Genomic DNA, 15094 nt, shown 5'->3' with positions numbered 1-15094 from the left:
TATTCAGCTTTAACTGCATCTAATGAAATATAAATGAGTTAATTTCAATTATTATATAATATTTGATGATATTTTTATGCCCAAACGTGTAAACTGGTAACCAAATCAAACCGCTCAACTGCAGCGCTGACTAATGCGTCTGAAAACTGAAATTTAACATTAATCATTTTTGAGCAAAATAAACACAAAAATATGATAGTACATGTTCCCCCATTTCCAAAAATATAAAGAACGTCCAAAACGGAGTTTGTATGCAAAAGATACAACCGCTTTAAGAAAAACGGACAGTAAAACACTTTTATTCTTTAATCGCGTAAACAAAAACGTTCCGTTGAGGCACTTACGCTTTGCCGACGGGATTTTTGAGAGCATTTTTGGACTCAGGATATAGTATATTATTTAATTTCACACTCGAAATAATTTTTACGAAAATATTTATGAAAGTCGCGAAAACGGACACCGCCAACCGTTAAGACGCAAACTTCAAACGCAATTTCCCGGAGATCCGTAACTCCAAAAATTAATCCGTTTGATGTTCTGGAATCCTTGAATTATACTCTATCTAAAAGTCATTTCGAAAAAAATATTCGATGCACGAATCCCGAGGCACCCGGTTTTCGCATGTTTTGGACATGAAATGGAGGTATAACTCCATGTGGGGCCCCCATGGTGTGAAGGACTCAAAAAAATCTGATCATCTTCCACCTGGTATAAACCCACGTGGGTTTCCTTCTCCCTCTCTCCCTTCTTCTTGAGTGCAAGCTTTGCCAAAGAAGTACATGCATGGGTGGAAGCATGGCCTAACAAGGCTTGTGAGTGAGCTCATTTGACTATAAAAAGAATGCATGAGCTTCCTTCCTTCCACACAAACAATTGCAGATTTCTCTCCTCTCTATCTCTTCTTCTTCTCATGGGTACAACATTACCACCACACAAACCACCTTATTCCACCACTACTAGCCACCTTCCTTGATCAAGATCACCACCAAACACCCCCTTGATCACCCCCAGCAGCTGCCCTCTCTCCTTTCCGTCGACCAGCTGCCAAACCAAGCTAGGAAACGACAGCAGGAGGCTGCCGGCCATCACCCACCACCACTGTGACGCTGCTGTTGTCACCTCAAGCCACCGCCAGCCACCATCTCCTCCACCCAGTAAGCTATCTTCACCGCCTGTATTATATATATATATATATATATATATATATATATATATATATATATATATATATTCTCTTGCATCGAGTATCAAAATAATAATAATAATAATAATAATAATAATAATAATAATAAAGAATTGCTACAAACTTTTGTTTCTTTCTTTCTTCATTTAAGTATTGCGACAAGAAGAAGAAGAACTGGAGGTACAAGAATGGTAATTGTTTAAACATCATTTCAAAACAAATAGATATAGTCCCTAAACTTTGAAATTATCCAGCTTTAGTCCCTCACTAATTGAAATTATTCCAAAATAAGTTTTAAATAATAAAAGTTTAATTAAAAATGTTTAAAACTTACTTTAAGATGGAAAAATCATTTCAAAACAAATCAAACTTTAAATACAAAAATTAAATGATAAATGTTTATACGTATATTTTAGAAATTTTAAAGTTGATTTCAAATAAATTAATTTTGGTTATTTAAATACTTGCGGAATTATAATAAATTAAATTTTAAAATTTAATTAAAATAAATATAAATTTTAAATTGGCAAGACTTAGAGAATTATTCAAGAAATTGTTATAATACTTAATCACGTCCAAATATTAATATATATCGAATTTCTAGGAAATCGAACTAATCCCGGAGATCACGACCTCACGGCAATACATTCTGGTCTTCAGAACTACTCGTTTACCACTCGATAAGGTGAGAGTTACGGCCCCTCTTTTTGTATTTATTTGTTTTGGGGGAGAATACATGTGCTATATATTATTTATGATACAAATATATAAGTCTTATATGATATGCATGCTACAAATTTAAGTTATAAATACTTCCATCATGCATAAGACTTTACACACTTATACAGGATCGTTATGTTAAAATACATATCTCTATAAAAGCGAGTAATTTATACTTTTATAAATACGTCAACCATACTCGACTTTACAAATACTATACTACGAGTTTCATTATGCCCGATACTTATCTATAATTAAGTTAGGGCTGAGAGTTATTCACAAACTTTGCGTTAATGGTTTTTGAGTGAGACGCTACTATTCATTAGCTGAGTTTAATCACTTAGCCTGCCCCACACTGCTATAATCGTTAATCTTCGGAGCGAGTTACATATATATAGATCTATATAGGGTTGACAACCCCACCTGCGGTTGCTAGCTACAACCATCGACTGATCAATCGAAGCAGGTGATATGTGTCTACGATCGTTACTACGATGTCCAATGAAGCGTCGTAGGGAGGGGTACCTTTCGTCTATAGCTTGATTATAGAACTCACTAAAAACATTAACACGAATCTCTCTCACTTTTTCACTACAACCATAGGTTTGATTGCCTTCAAAACTGTTTTTTTTAAGTATAGTGGTTACTTATACAATGAATATATTTAAACTTTCATGAAGTTATATCAAACACGTTTTCTTTAAAAGCATAGATTTATTTATAAAATTACTTATTGGCTTTTAAAGACTCATGACAAGCATTGTTTCAACTATTGTTATACAAGAAAAATATACTTTTGGACTTTTGAAAGTATTATTACTGCGGCTAGCAGAAAACCTGTGACTCTCACCAACCTCGTGTTGACTTTTAAAATACATGTATTCTCAGGAAATCAGTGAAATTACGGGCACACTCAGATGATGGAAAACATGGCTCGCAAGTACTTTAATTTTCTACTTTTGAACTGTTATGCCTAACTGTTAAGGCAAACTCGTATTATTATCTTATTACTATCTGTAAGAACTTTGTATGAAAACATAAATATGTAATGAAATGTTGTTTTGTTTATTGTTGTACTTGTGCTGTATATTCAATTTATCTATGATCCATGAACTTAGTCGCACAGCCCGGCATGTTCCGCCGCCTCGGTCGGGGGTGTGACAGATTGGTATCAGAGCTAAATTGGCTATAGAGAACTTGTATCCTCGAAAGAGGAATACAACTATAGCAACTAGCTTCTTATAAAAGTATTATCAATAATAAAACTACTTCCCGACTACTTACGATATGGTAGTTGGGAAGTACAAAACAAAGATTAATAATACTACAAACCCCACCAACCTTAATATGTAAGAGTTGATATATATACCCTAACCCACGATGAGAACACTTAATAAAAATTCTAAACATCCCTTCAACTAAAACTACCAACTCAACCCTTTAGGTCAAACGCCTCAATTAAAGGTTAGTATCGTACATAAGCCATACCACAAATAAACCTGGAACGCGCGCCTATGTTATTTATGGTCGGGCCGGTGCACAACCAATCTTGAGCAAGGAGTTTGACAAGCTACAACGGTTGAGAGTTTTAGAAGTTGAAGAATATCCATCAGATTCGTTGCTGAAGCTTAATACCTTAGAATCCTTTTATCAACCTTAAAACTCTTATGAAAATATATATATATATATATATATATATATATATATATATATATATATATATATATACAAATTTACTAACCCGCTTGAAACCCTTTTATGTAGATGGCTGGACTACCGGATAACCCTGATGACTGGTTTCGACTTGAGGATCCTGATGAGCCATTTGGAGTTCCTTTGCATCCACATCCACTACACTTAGCAGGGGATCCGTACTTTCCCCATGACGGTCTTGAGGAGGAGGATCCCGAAGAGGATCCTGAGGAGGATCCCGATGAGGAGGAGCTCGAGAATGAGGGCATATTTCAGGATGCCCAAGAGACTGATGATGATGGTCCTGCAGAGGATGAGGGAGACCTCTCCGAAGAGGAACCTACTCCCCTTACCCCACCAGACTCACCACCGAGGCCCTACTACCAGCCGTACCTTCTGCGCGGCAAGGGCCCTTGTATGATGAGGACCCCAGGAACTACTATATCTCCTATTTACCACTTGGACCCAGCTGCTCAGGTTTCCCGACCCACTAGTGGTCTATTAGGGAAACGGAATCGACCCAGTGAGCCATCTTGGCTCACAGACCTCCTTAGCAGGAGGGATGTTACTGATCTACCACCACGGTTTGAGGTTGGTGAATCTTCACGAGCACCACTTAGGTTTAATCCTGAGGATGATCCGATACCTCGCTTGATGACTCAGACTGATCAGACCGAGGATAGGATTAGATCCTTGGAGCAGTTTGTGAGAGGTCCAGGCTCTACTTCCCTCGACCATCGAGTTGAGACACTCGAGGAAGAGGAGAAGGAGAATTCTGATGCGATCCAGATATTATATCATCTCTCGGGTGCTGATCACGATGCAGTGAATGCCTTGAGTGCTCAGGTTAGAGCACAGAACTATCGGATTCAGATCATGGAGAGCGAGCTTGCTGCGTAGCGAAATCAGTTGGTTATCTCTGCGCAGGAACGACGCTACATCTTGGACCAGTTCGAGGACTTTGTCCTCTATGTGATGACTCGATTTGGGAGGTAGATATCTAGGACAACTTGTGTCCTAGGATAAGGTTAGGACTTTTGAGGAATAGCTTTTGTATTGCAAGTGTTTATCACTGCCTGGTTTGTAATAGCTCTTTTGAAAAGCTTTTCTATTTCTAACCTTATATGGTTAAAACTTTGTAACCAAAACAAGCAGTTCTGATGACAATGTTTCAGTGTTTTGTTAAATGTTTGTATTTATTATGTATTGCTTGCAAAACTCTATATATCAGGAAAAGCTTTCATTTTCTGGTTTCGCAAGAAAAACAAGTTGAACAAATACAAAATACACACACATTATAACTATATGGTTTAAAAAAAAAATTAACTTACTTATCTAACGTATTAGGATAATGCCTCGACGAAAAGAACCATGAGTTCGTCCACCACCGACTCCCCGAACTAACAGGAGAAGTGCTCCAGAGATAACTCAAACAACAGAAGAAACTCTAGACCCTGAAGAAGCCCCAAGTGCTACAAATAACCACCAAAATTTCCAGATGGATCCCACCATGATGCAGAACATGCTTGCACAAGGGATTGCTACGGCCTTGGCGACTTATGAGGCAGCTCGAAACGGGAATACTGGAAATAGCGGAAGTGGTACTCCTGTAGTTGCCCAAAGAAATCCCAAACACTGCTCATACAAAGAATTCATGGGTTGTAAACCCCGATCCTTCTACGGAACTGAAGGAGCTGTTGGCCTATCCCGATGGATAGAAAAGATTGAAGCTGTCTTCCACATCAGCTCTTGCCCGGATGACTGCAGGGTTAAGTACGCTACCTGCACACTGATGGATGCTGCCTTAACTTGGTGGAACAACCATGCCAAGACCGTGGGAATTGCAGAAGCCTATGCCATGGGATGGGAACAGCTGAAACTAATGATGACTAAAGTGTATTGCCCACGGCAGGAGATTCAGGCATTAGAACAAGAACTCTGGAACCTAACCATGCAAGGATCAGAGGTAGCTGCTTATACCTCCCGATTCGAAGACCTTGCAACTCTTTGTCCCGGAATGGTACCTTCAGAAGACAAGAAGACTGAGAGATACATTTGGGGATTAGCATCGCCAGTCCAAGGTCTGGTTACTGCATCCAGACCCTAAACTTTTGATACTGCCAAGCAACTGGCCTATGAGTTGACTGAACAATGTATCCGACAAGGCACCATGGCCCCCGTAAAAGAAAAGAACCAAACTGGGAATTCTAAGAGAAAGTTCCAGGGAAAGCCAAAAGGGAACTTCAAACACCGTAAGCGAAACCTAGAGCCTGTAACGGTGTATGCTGCAGTCACAACCACTCCACCTCTAGTAAAACCCTACGCTGGAACTCTACCTCGCTGCCTTAAGTGCAATTATCATCATGTTGGAGACTGCAGGATATGTAGCAACTACAAATTAAGCGGTCATACTGTCAAATTTTGCAAAAAGAACCCAAGAAACACAGCCTCGACTACTACTGCAAGAGAAAGTCGAACCTGCTTCGAGTGCAACCAACCGGGACATTTTAGGAAAGATTGTCCTAAGCTGAAGAGACAGGGTGGTCAAGGAAGGGCGTTTGTGATAGGTGCGGGAGACGCACGCCAGGAACCAACTGTGGTTACTGGTACGTTTCCTATCAACAATATTTATGCCTCTGTATTATTTGACACTGGTGCTGATAAGAGTTTTATTTCCCACAAATTTAGAAAAATGATTAATCATAAATCATGCAAACTCAATAATGCTTACATGGTAGAAGTAGCCAATGGTCAAATAGAAAGCACCTTAGAAATACTCACCAACTGCCTTCTCACCCTGAATAATCACGTGTTCCCTGTCGACTTAATGCCCATAACCATTGGAAGTTTCGATGTAATCATCGGAATGGATTGGTTATCAGCCCATCGAGCGGAGATTCTATGTTACGAAAAAGCTGTACGATTACCCTTACCAAACGATGAAGTCCTTGTGATTTATGGAGACAAGGCAGGGAAAAACCTACGAGTCATTACTTGCATGAAGGCAAGGAAGTATTTGCAGAAGAGATGCTACGCTTTCTTGGCCCACGTGGTGGATACGCAAGGCAAGGGTAAGGAAATCAAAGACATACCACAAGTGTGTGACTACCCAGATGTATTTCCAGAAGACCTACCTGGAGTACCTCCTATCAGACAGGTTGAATTTCGAATCGACCTTATCCCGGGTGCAGCACCAATGGCACGGTCTCCTTATCACCTAGCCCCATCGGAAATGCAAGAACTATCCAGTCAACTTCAAGAACTTCTCGACAAAGGCTTTATTCGGCCAAGCTTCTCTCCATGGGGAGCCCCGGTATTGTTTGTCAAAAAGAAGGATGGTTCGTTTAGGATGTGCATCGACTATCGAGAGTTGAACAAGCTCACTATCAAAAACCGGTATCCACTCCCGAGGATCGATGACCTGTTCGACCAACTACAAGGATCCTGTTACTACTCAAAGATCGACCTACGATCCGGCTATCATCAACTTAGAGTTCAAGAAGCAGATATCCCAAAGACGGCATTCCGAACTAGATACGGTCACTATGAGTTTCTAGTGATGCCATTTGGACTGACCAATGCACCTGCTGTATTCATGGACCTTATGAATCGGGTGTGTAAACCCTACTTGGACAAATTCGTGATTGTCTTCATCGATGACATATTAATATACTCACAAACCAAGGAAGAACATGGCCAGCACTTGCGTTTAATTCTAGAACTGCTAAGAAAAGAAAAACTTTATGCAAAGTTTTCTAAGTGTGAGTTCTGGATTAACGAAGTTCATTTCCTCGGTCATGTGGTCAGCAGTAAAGGGATTCATGTCGATCCCGCAAAGATTGAAGCTGTCAAGAATTGGAAAGCACCAACAACACCAACCGAAGTACGCCAGTTCTTAGGGCTTGCAGGCTATTATCGGAGATTTATCGAGAACTTCTCCAAAATAGCCAAGCCCCTCACCGCACTAACCCAGAAAGACAAAAAGTTCGACTGGGGAGACAGTCAAGAGTCTGCCTTCCAAAAATTGAAGCAATTGTTATGCAGTGCACCGATTTTGTCTCTTCCTGAAGGAACAGAAGACTTTGTAGTATACTGTGATGCCTCACGTCAAGGGTTAGGGTGTGTACTAATGCAGAGGAATAAGGTTATTGCATATGCATCCCGACAACTGAAGCCAAATGAGACAAACTACACTACCCATGACTTAGAGTTGGGAGCCGTAATATTTGCTCTGAAGATTTGGAGACACTATCTATACGGGACAAAGTGCATTGTATTCACAGACCACAAGAGCCTCCAACACATTTTTGATCAAAAAGAGCTCAATATGAGACAACGGAGATGGGTCGAATTACTAAATGATTATGAATGCGAAATTCGTTATCATCCCGGTAAAGCAAACGTTGTGGCAGATGCCTTAAGCAGGAAGGAACGAGCAAAACCTCTTCGTGTAAAGGCTCTAACCCTAACCATCCACTCGAACCTTACTATTCAAATTCGTGATGCTCAGCTAGAAGCACTTAAACCTGAAAACATCATGGAAGAAAACCTACGAGGCATGGACAAACAGTTCGATCTCAGAGATGATGGAACGCGATACTTCATGAACCGAATTTGGACTCTAAGATTTGGAGAAGTCAGAGATTTGGTTTTAAATGAAGCTCACAAGTCAAGATACTCAATACATCCCGGATCAGACAAGATGTATCTCGATCTCAAGAAGCATTATTGGTGGCCCAATATGAAGGCAGAAATTGCCACTTATGTTGGTAAGTGTTTGACCTGCTCCAAGGTCAAGGCGGAGTACCAGAAGCCATCTGGCCTGCTACAACAACCATCAATTCCAGAATGGAAGTGGGAACAAATAACAATGGACTTTATAACAAAGTTGCCCAAGACATCAAGCGGTTACGATACCATATGGGTAGTGGTTGACCGTTTGACCAAGTCTGCTCACTTCTTAGCCATCAAGGAAACTGATAAGATGGAAAGACTCACCAGAACTTATCTCAAGGAGATAGTCAAACTACACGGTGTGCCAATATCTATCATCTCGGACCGAGATAGTAGATTCACTTCCAGATTTTGGCAATCACTGCAAAGATCCCTAGGCACAAAACTCGACATGAGTACAGCATATCATCCCCAAACGGATGGCCAGAGCGAAAGGACAATACAAACTCTGGAAGATATGCTCCGTGCTTGTGTGATAGACTTTGGTAACGCATGGGATACTCACTTGCCATTAGTTGAGTTCTCTTACAACAACAGCTATCACAGTAGTATAAAGGCCGCTCCATTCGAGGCCTTGTATGGGCGCAAATGTCGTTCACCATTATGTTGGGCAGAGGTTGGAGATACCCAACTAGCAGGAAAACATATTAGAGATACACTATTCACTGGACCTGAAATCATTCAGGAGACAACATAAAAGATTGTTCAGATAAAAGAACGGCTAAAAGCCGCACGTAGTCGGCAGAAGAGTTATGCTGACAACAGACGCAAACCATTGGAATTCAAAGTAGGAGACCGAGTCCTACTAAAAGTTGCCCCATGGAAGGGTGTCATTAGATTCGGAAAAAGAGGAAAGCTAAACCCACGCTACATTGGACCCTTTGAGATCCTAGCAAGAGTTGGTCCGGTAGCTTATAAGCTCAAGCTACCTCAAGAGCTCAACAAGGTTCACGATACCTTCCACGTGTGTAATCTCAAAAAGTGCCTAGCCGATGAAAACTTGGTTGTACCACTCGATGAAATTCGGGTCAACACAAAGCTTCACTTCATAGAGGAACCGGTGGAGATTATGGATCGGGAGATTAAAAGACTTAAACAAAACCGCATACCTATAGTAAAAGTCCGATGGAACTCTCGTAGAGGGCCAGAGTTTACTTGGGAACGCGAGGACCAAATGAAACAAAAGTACCCACACTTATTTAATGATGCCCCCTCCACCAGTGAAAGAACTAACTACTAGTGTAAAGTAGCCAAGAATGTAATAATTTCGGGACGAAATTCTCTTAACGGGGAGGTAATGTGACATCCCGAAATTTAGGGCCTAGATTTCAAACGACTAAATTACGGCAAATCTATTTGTAATTAATTTATTCAGCTTTAACTGCATCTAATGAAATATAAATGAGTTAATTTCAATTATTATATAATATTTGATGATATTTTTATGCCCAAACGTGTAAACTGGTAACCAAATCAAACCGCTCAACTGCAGCGCTGACTAATGCGTCTGAAAACTGAAATTTAACATTAATCATTTTTGAGCAAAATAAACACAAAAATATGATAGTACATGTTCCCCCATTTCCAAAAATATAAAGAACGTCCAAAACAGAGTTTGTTTGCAAAAGATACAACCGCTTTAAGAAAAACGGACAGTAAAACACTTTTATTCTTTAATCGCGTAAACAAAAACGTTCCGTTGAGGCACTTACGCTTTGCCGACGGGATTTTTGAGAGCATTTTTGGACTCAGGATATAGTATATTATTTAATTTCACACTCGAAATAATTTTTACGAAAATATTTATGAAAGTCGCGAAAACGGACACCGCCAACCGTTAAGACGCAAACTTCAAACGCAATTTCCCGGAGATCCGTAACTCCAAAAATTAATCCGTTTGATGTTCTGGAATCCTTGAATTATACTCTATCTAAAAGTCCTTTCGAAAAAAATATTCGATGCACGAATCCCGAGGCACCCGGTTTTCGCATGTTTTGGACATGAAATGGAGGTATAACTCCATGTGGGGCCCCCATGGTGTGAAGGACTCAAAAAAATCTGATCATCTTCCACCTGGTATAAACCCACGTGGGTTTCCTTCTCCCTCTCTCCCTTCTTCTTGAGTGCAAGCTTTGCCAAAGAAGTACATGCATGGGTGGAAGCATGGCCTAACAAGGCTTGTGAGTGAGCTCATTTGACTATAAAAAGAATGCATGAGCTTCCTTCCTTCCACACAAACAATTGCAGATTTCTCTCCTCTCCATCTCTTCTTCTTCTCATGGGTACAACATTACCACCACACAAACCACCTTATTCCACCACTACTAGCCACCTTCCTTGATCAAGATCACCACCAAACACCCCCTTGATCACCCCCAGCAGTTGCCCTCTCTCCCTTCCGTCGACCAGCTGCCAAACCAAGCTAGGAAACGACAGCAGAAGGCTGCCGGCCATCACCCACCACCACTGTGACGCTGCTGTTGTCACCTCAAGCCACCGCCAGCCACCATCTCCTCCACCCAGTAAGCTATCTTCACCGCCTGTATTATATATATATATATATATATATATATATATATATATATATATATATATTCTCTTGCATCGAGTATCAAAATAATAATAATAATAATAATAATAATAATAATAATAATAATAATAATAATAATAAAGAATTGCTACAAACTTTTGTTTCTTTCTTTCTTCATTTAAGTATTGCGACAAGAAGAAGAAGAACTGGAGGTACAAGAATGGTAATTGTTTAAACATCATTTCAAAACAAATAGATATAGTCCCTAAACTTTGAAATTATCCAGCTTTAGTCCCTCACTAATTGAAATTATTCCAAAATAAGTTTTAAATAATAAAAGTTTAATTAAAAATGTTTAAAACTTACTTTAAGATGGAAAAATCATTTCAAAACAAATCAAACTTTAAATACAAAAATTAAATGATAAATGTTTATACGTATATTTTAGAAATTTTAAAGTTGATTTCAAATAAATTAATTTTGGTTATTTAAATACTTGCGGAATTATAATAAATTAAATTTTAAAATTTAATTAAAATAAATATAAATTTTAAATTGGCAAGACTTAGAGAATTATTCAAGAAATTGTTATAATACTTAATCACGTCCAAATATTAATATATATCGAATTTCTAGGAAATCGAACTAATCCCGGATATCACGACCTCACGGCAATACATTCTGGTCTTCAGAACTACTCGTTTACCACTCGATAAGGTGAGAGTTACGGCCCCTCTTTTTGTATTTATTTGTTTTGGGGGAGAATACATGTGCTATATATTATTTATGATACAAATATATAAGTCTTATATGATATGCATGCTACAAATTTAAGTTATAAATACTTCCATCATGCATAAGACTTTACACACTTATACAGGATCGTTATGTTAAAATACATATCTCTATAAAAGCGAGTAACTTATACTTTTATAAATACGTCAACCATACTCGACTTTACAAATACTATACTACGAGTTTCATTATGCCCGGTACTTATCTATAATTAAGTTAGGGCTGAGAGTTATTCACAAACTTTGCGTTAATGGTTTTTGAGTGAGACGCTACTATTCATTAGCTGAGTTTAATCACTTAGCCTGCCCCACACTGCTATAATCGTTAATCTTCGGAGCGAGTTACATATATATAGATCTATATAGGGTTGACAACCCCACCTGCGGTTGCTAGCTACAACCATCGACTGATCAATCGAAGCAGGTGATATGTGTCTACGATCGTTACTACGATGTCCAATGAAGCGTCGTAGGGAGGGGTACCTTTCGTCTATAGCTTGATTATAGAACTCACTAAAAACATTAACACGAATCTCTCTCACTTTTTCACTACAACCATAGGTTTGGTTGCCTTCAAAACTGTTTTTTTTAAGTATAGTGGTTACTTATACAATGAATATATTTAAACTTTCATGAAGTTATATCAAACACGTTTTCTTTAAAAGCATAGATTTATTTATAAAATTACTTATTGGCTTTTAAAGACTCATGACAAGCATTGTTTCAACTATTGTTATACAAGAAAAATATACTTTTGGACTTTTGAAAGTATTATTACTGCGGCTAGCAGAAAACCTGTGACTCTCACCAACCTCGCGTTGACTTTTAAAATACATGTATTCTCAGGAAATCAGTGAAATTACGGGCACACTCAGATGATGGAAAACATGGCTCGCAAGTACTTTAATTTTCTACTTTTGAACTGTTATGCCTAACTGTTAAGGCAAACTCGTATTATTATCTTATTACTATCTGTAAGAACTTTGTATGAAAACATAAATATGTAATGAAATGTTGTTTTGTTTATTGTTGTACTTGTGCTGTATATTCAATTTATCTATGATCCATGAACTTAGTCGCACAGCCCGGCATGTTCCGCCGCCTCGGTCGGGGGTGTGACAATTAAAAAGGCATATATTAATTATGCCAGTTGTGTTTTAAAATAGATTGTTTATCTTTTTAATTTTGATTTTTTGACAAAACTACCCTTACTAATCAAATATGATTCATTGTATGTACGAGGTCAATTTGGTCATTTTATAGTCAACATCTTGTAGGCGCCATAATTTTTCCGACGAATGACGTCGTTTTAATTCTTCAGTCCTATTTCAGTCACTTGCAATCAACCCCAATTTCAAAATTCCGATAGTCAAAAAACCCTAAAATCGTTTTTAGAGAATCGTTATCTTAGTCGAGGAATAATATTATGGAAGCCAGTACTTCTTCGAAGATGCAACCAAGAAAGTAAAGCAAATCGCTAACTGACATGCCATTGGAAGTGATTAAGAAGATAATAGTCGAGGTGGGAAATTTTTCAATAGTCGAAGCTTTCAAGATGAAGAGTGTGTAATTTTTGTCTTCGATCCTTCTATTAAACGTGTATATTTTATTTGTGCTTACAGTTAGGGGCCAATATTGTGTTTCTTTTGTAGTTGCAAAATCTTGAACGAGGCAGGAAAAACGGAAGAAATATACAAACAGATGGAGGTACATGGATTATGATTTCGTCGTTGGTCTGACCAGAAACATGCAATTGTCAACAAATGCAAGGAGACGAGAAACCCAAATATTCTGTTTAGAGACAGATTGGTACGTAGTTATATGCATAGTATTAATTTGTTTCTTGTTTTGCATTACTTTAACTAGAAATTATGTGTTTAATGTTTTTTTCAAATGAAGTTATTTTTCTTTGAAGATGATCATGAAGGGAAAACGATGCTTGAATAAGCATCTGCATTGGGACATTTGGATTCAACATTTTTCCTGGGAATGATGCTGATGGAAGAAGGCAGACAAAGGAAGCAGGAAGCTTTGGACATGTTGAACAATGCTTACTGCAGAACAAAAGGTACTTGGAATCTTAGAGCAACTTGTTCCAAGGTTCATCTCCACTTAAATAGGGATGGAAGAAAACATGTACACTTCCATGGATTACATAGAACTTATGTAATGCATAGGTCTGTGAGTAGTGTGTCAGATGCTTTTGTGAATGGATACTAACGGGTGTTTAGGTGTGAAATTATTTTGTGGGATGCTTGTTTCATTAGGTTTGCTAGGGATTTTGGGATCATTTATGAGTAGTTTGTTGATATGTACTTTCATATTATGACAATTAATGATATGTACACTCTTTTGGTTTAATATATGAATATATAGTAATTTACTTGGTAAGTAGTTACTTGATTAGTAAATATGTTGTTTTGTTAATAAGGGACTAAAAGAGTAAAAGTTTGGAAAGTTGTGTGGCAAAATGAAAGTCAACAAAAGCTTACTATTCCTAACTTAGTCAAGTTTTAATATATATATATATATATATATATATATATATATATATATATATATATATATATATATATTAAAACTTGACCAAGTTCGGAATAGTAAGCTTTTGTTTATATATATATATATACACACACACACACACATATTAGTGTTTATATTATGTTAGTAAAATCAAATGGTTGTGTTATAATTATCAAATTTTTACATATATGCTAATTTAGTGTATGTTACTTTAAAATTAAATGGTTGTGTTTTAATTATCAAATTTTGAGATCTATGTTAATTTTGTAAAATTAAATTCACCATTTTAGTGTCTGATTAGATTGAAAACACCATTTTAATGTGTAAACATCACAATTTTAATGTTTTGCCATTGGAGTTGGTCTAATTAGTTGAGTATAATATGTGAAACGATTTGTAGTAAAGATACATTTTCTATATTTATATAGTACATATATAATTACTTCAAATACCATGTATTAATTCAAATCCACATTAAGGAAGATAATATTAAAGTTATTGAATTGTGAGAAACAAAAGGTAGTTTAGTTCAACCGGATGACACGTCTTTCTTCTTTCCCGAACTCGCAGGTTTGAATCCTACTTCCTTCAATCTTTTTATTTAATTTAATCTTTTTCATTTAAATTTTCAAAGTTCCAGTTTGACCCATAAAAGGTTATAATGCTTGAATAATTTGTTTTGACACAACTGCCCTTAGTAATCACATATTTGGAATGATTTCAAGGGCACTTTGGACTTTTTGCACTGTACATTGTTTAGGCACCATGATGGTTCTGATGTCATGTCGTCGTTTCAATGCTTTAACCATTCAGGATGTCTAAAATCTTCCTGATGGTAAAACTGCAGATGAACATATAAATCCCCAAATCGTCGATAGGTAATCACTCGGAAAATCGATTTTCCACGATAATATTGAC

General features: G+C 37.7%; 2 long non-coding RNA genes across 2 annotated transcripts; both read left to right on the top strand.

Moving 5' to 3' along the window:
* The first annotated feature begins 784 nt into the window (after nt 1–784).
* On the top strand, nt 785–2969 carry LOC145100283 (uncharacterized). Its single transcript, XR_013704946.1, has 3 exons — nt 785–1154; nt 1788–1868; nt 2792–2969. It is a non-coding gene; the product is annotated as an uncharacterized LOC145100283 (long non-coding RNA).
* A 7511-nt stretch (nt 2970–10480) lies between these two features.
* Nucleotides 10481–12651, top strand: LOC145100282 (uncharacterized). Its single transcript, XR_013704945.1, has 3 exons — nt 10481–10851; nt 11496–11576; nt 12500–12651. It is a non-coding gene; the product is annotated as an uncharacterized LOC145100282 (long non-coding RNA).
* The last annotated feature ends 2443 nt before the right edge of the window (nt 12652–15094 follow it).

Source organism: Lactuca serriola, chromosome 4 (genome assembly GCF_051521515.1).
Source record: "Lactuca serriola cultivar US96UC23 chromosome 4, Lser_US96UC23_V15, whole genome shotgun sequence".
Taxonomy (NCBI): Eukaryota; Viridiplantae; Streptophyta; class Magnoliopsida; order Asterales; family Asteraceae; genus Lactuca; species Lactuca serriola.
This window is presented reverse-complemented; position numbering and strand designations above follow the sequence as displayed.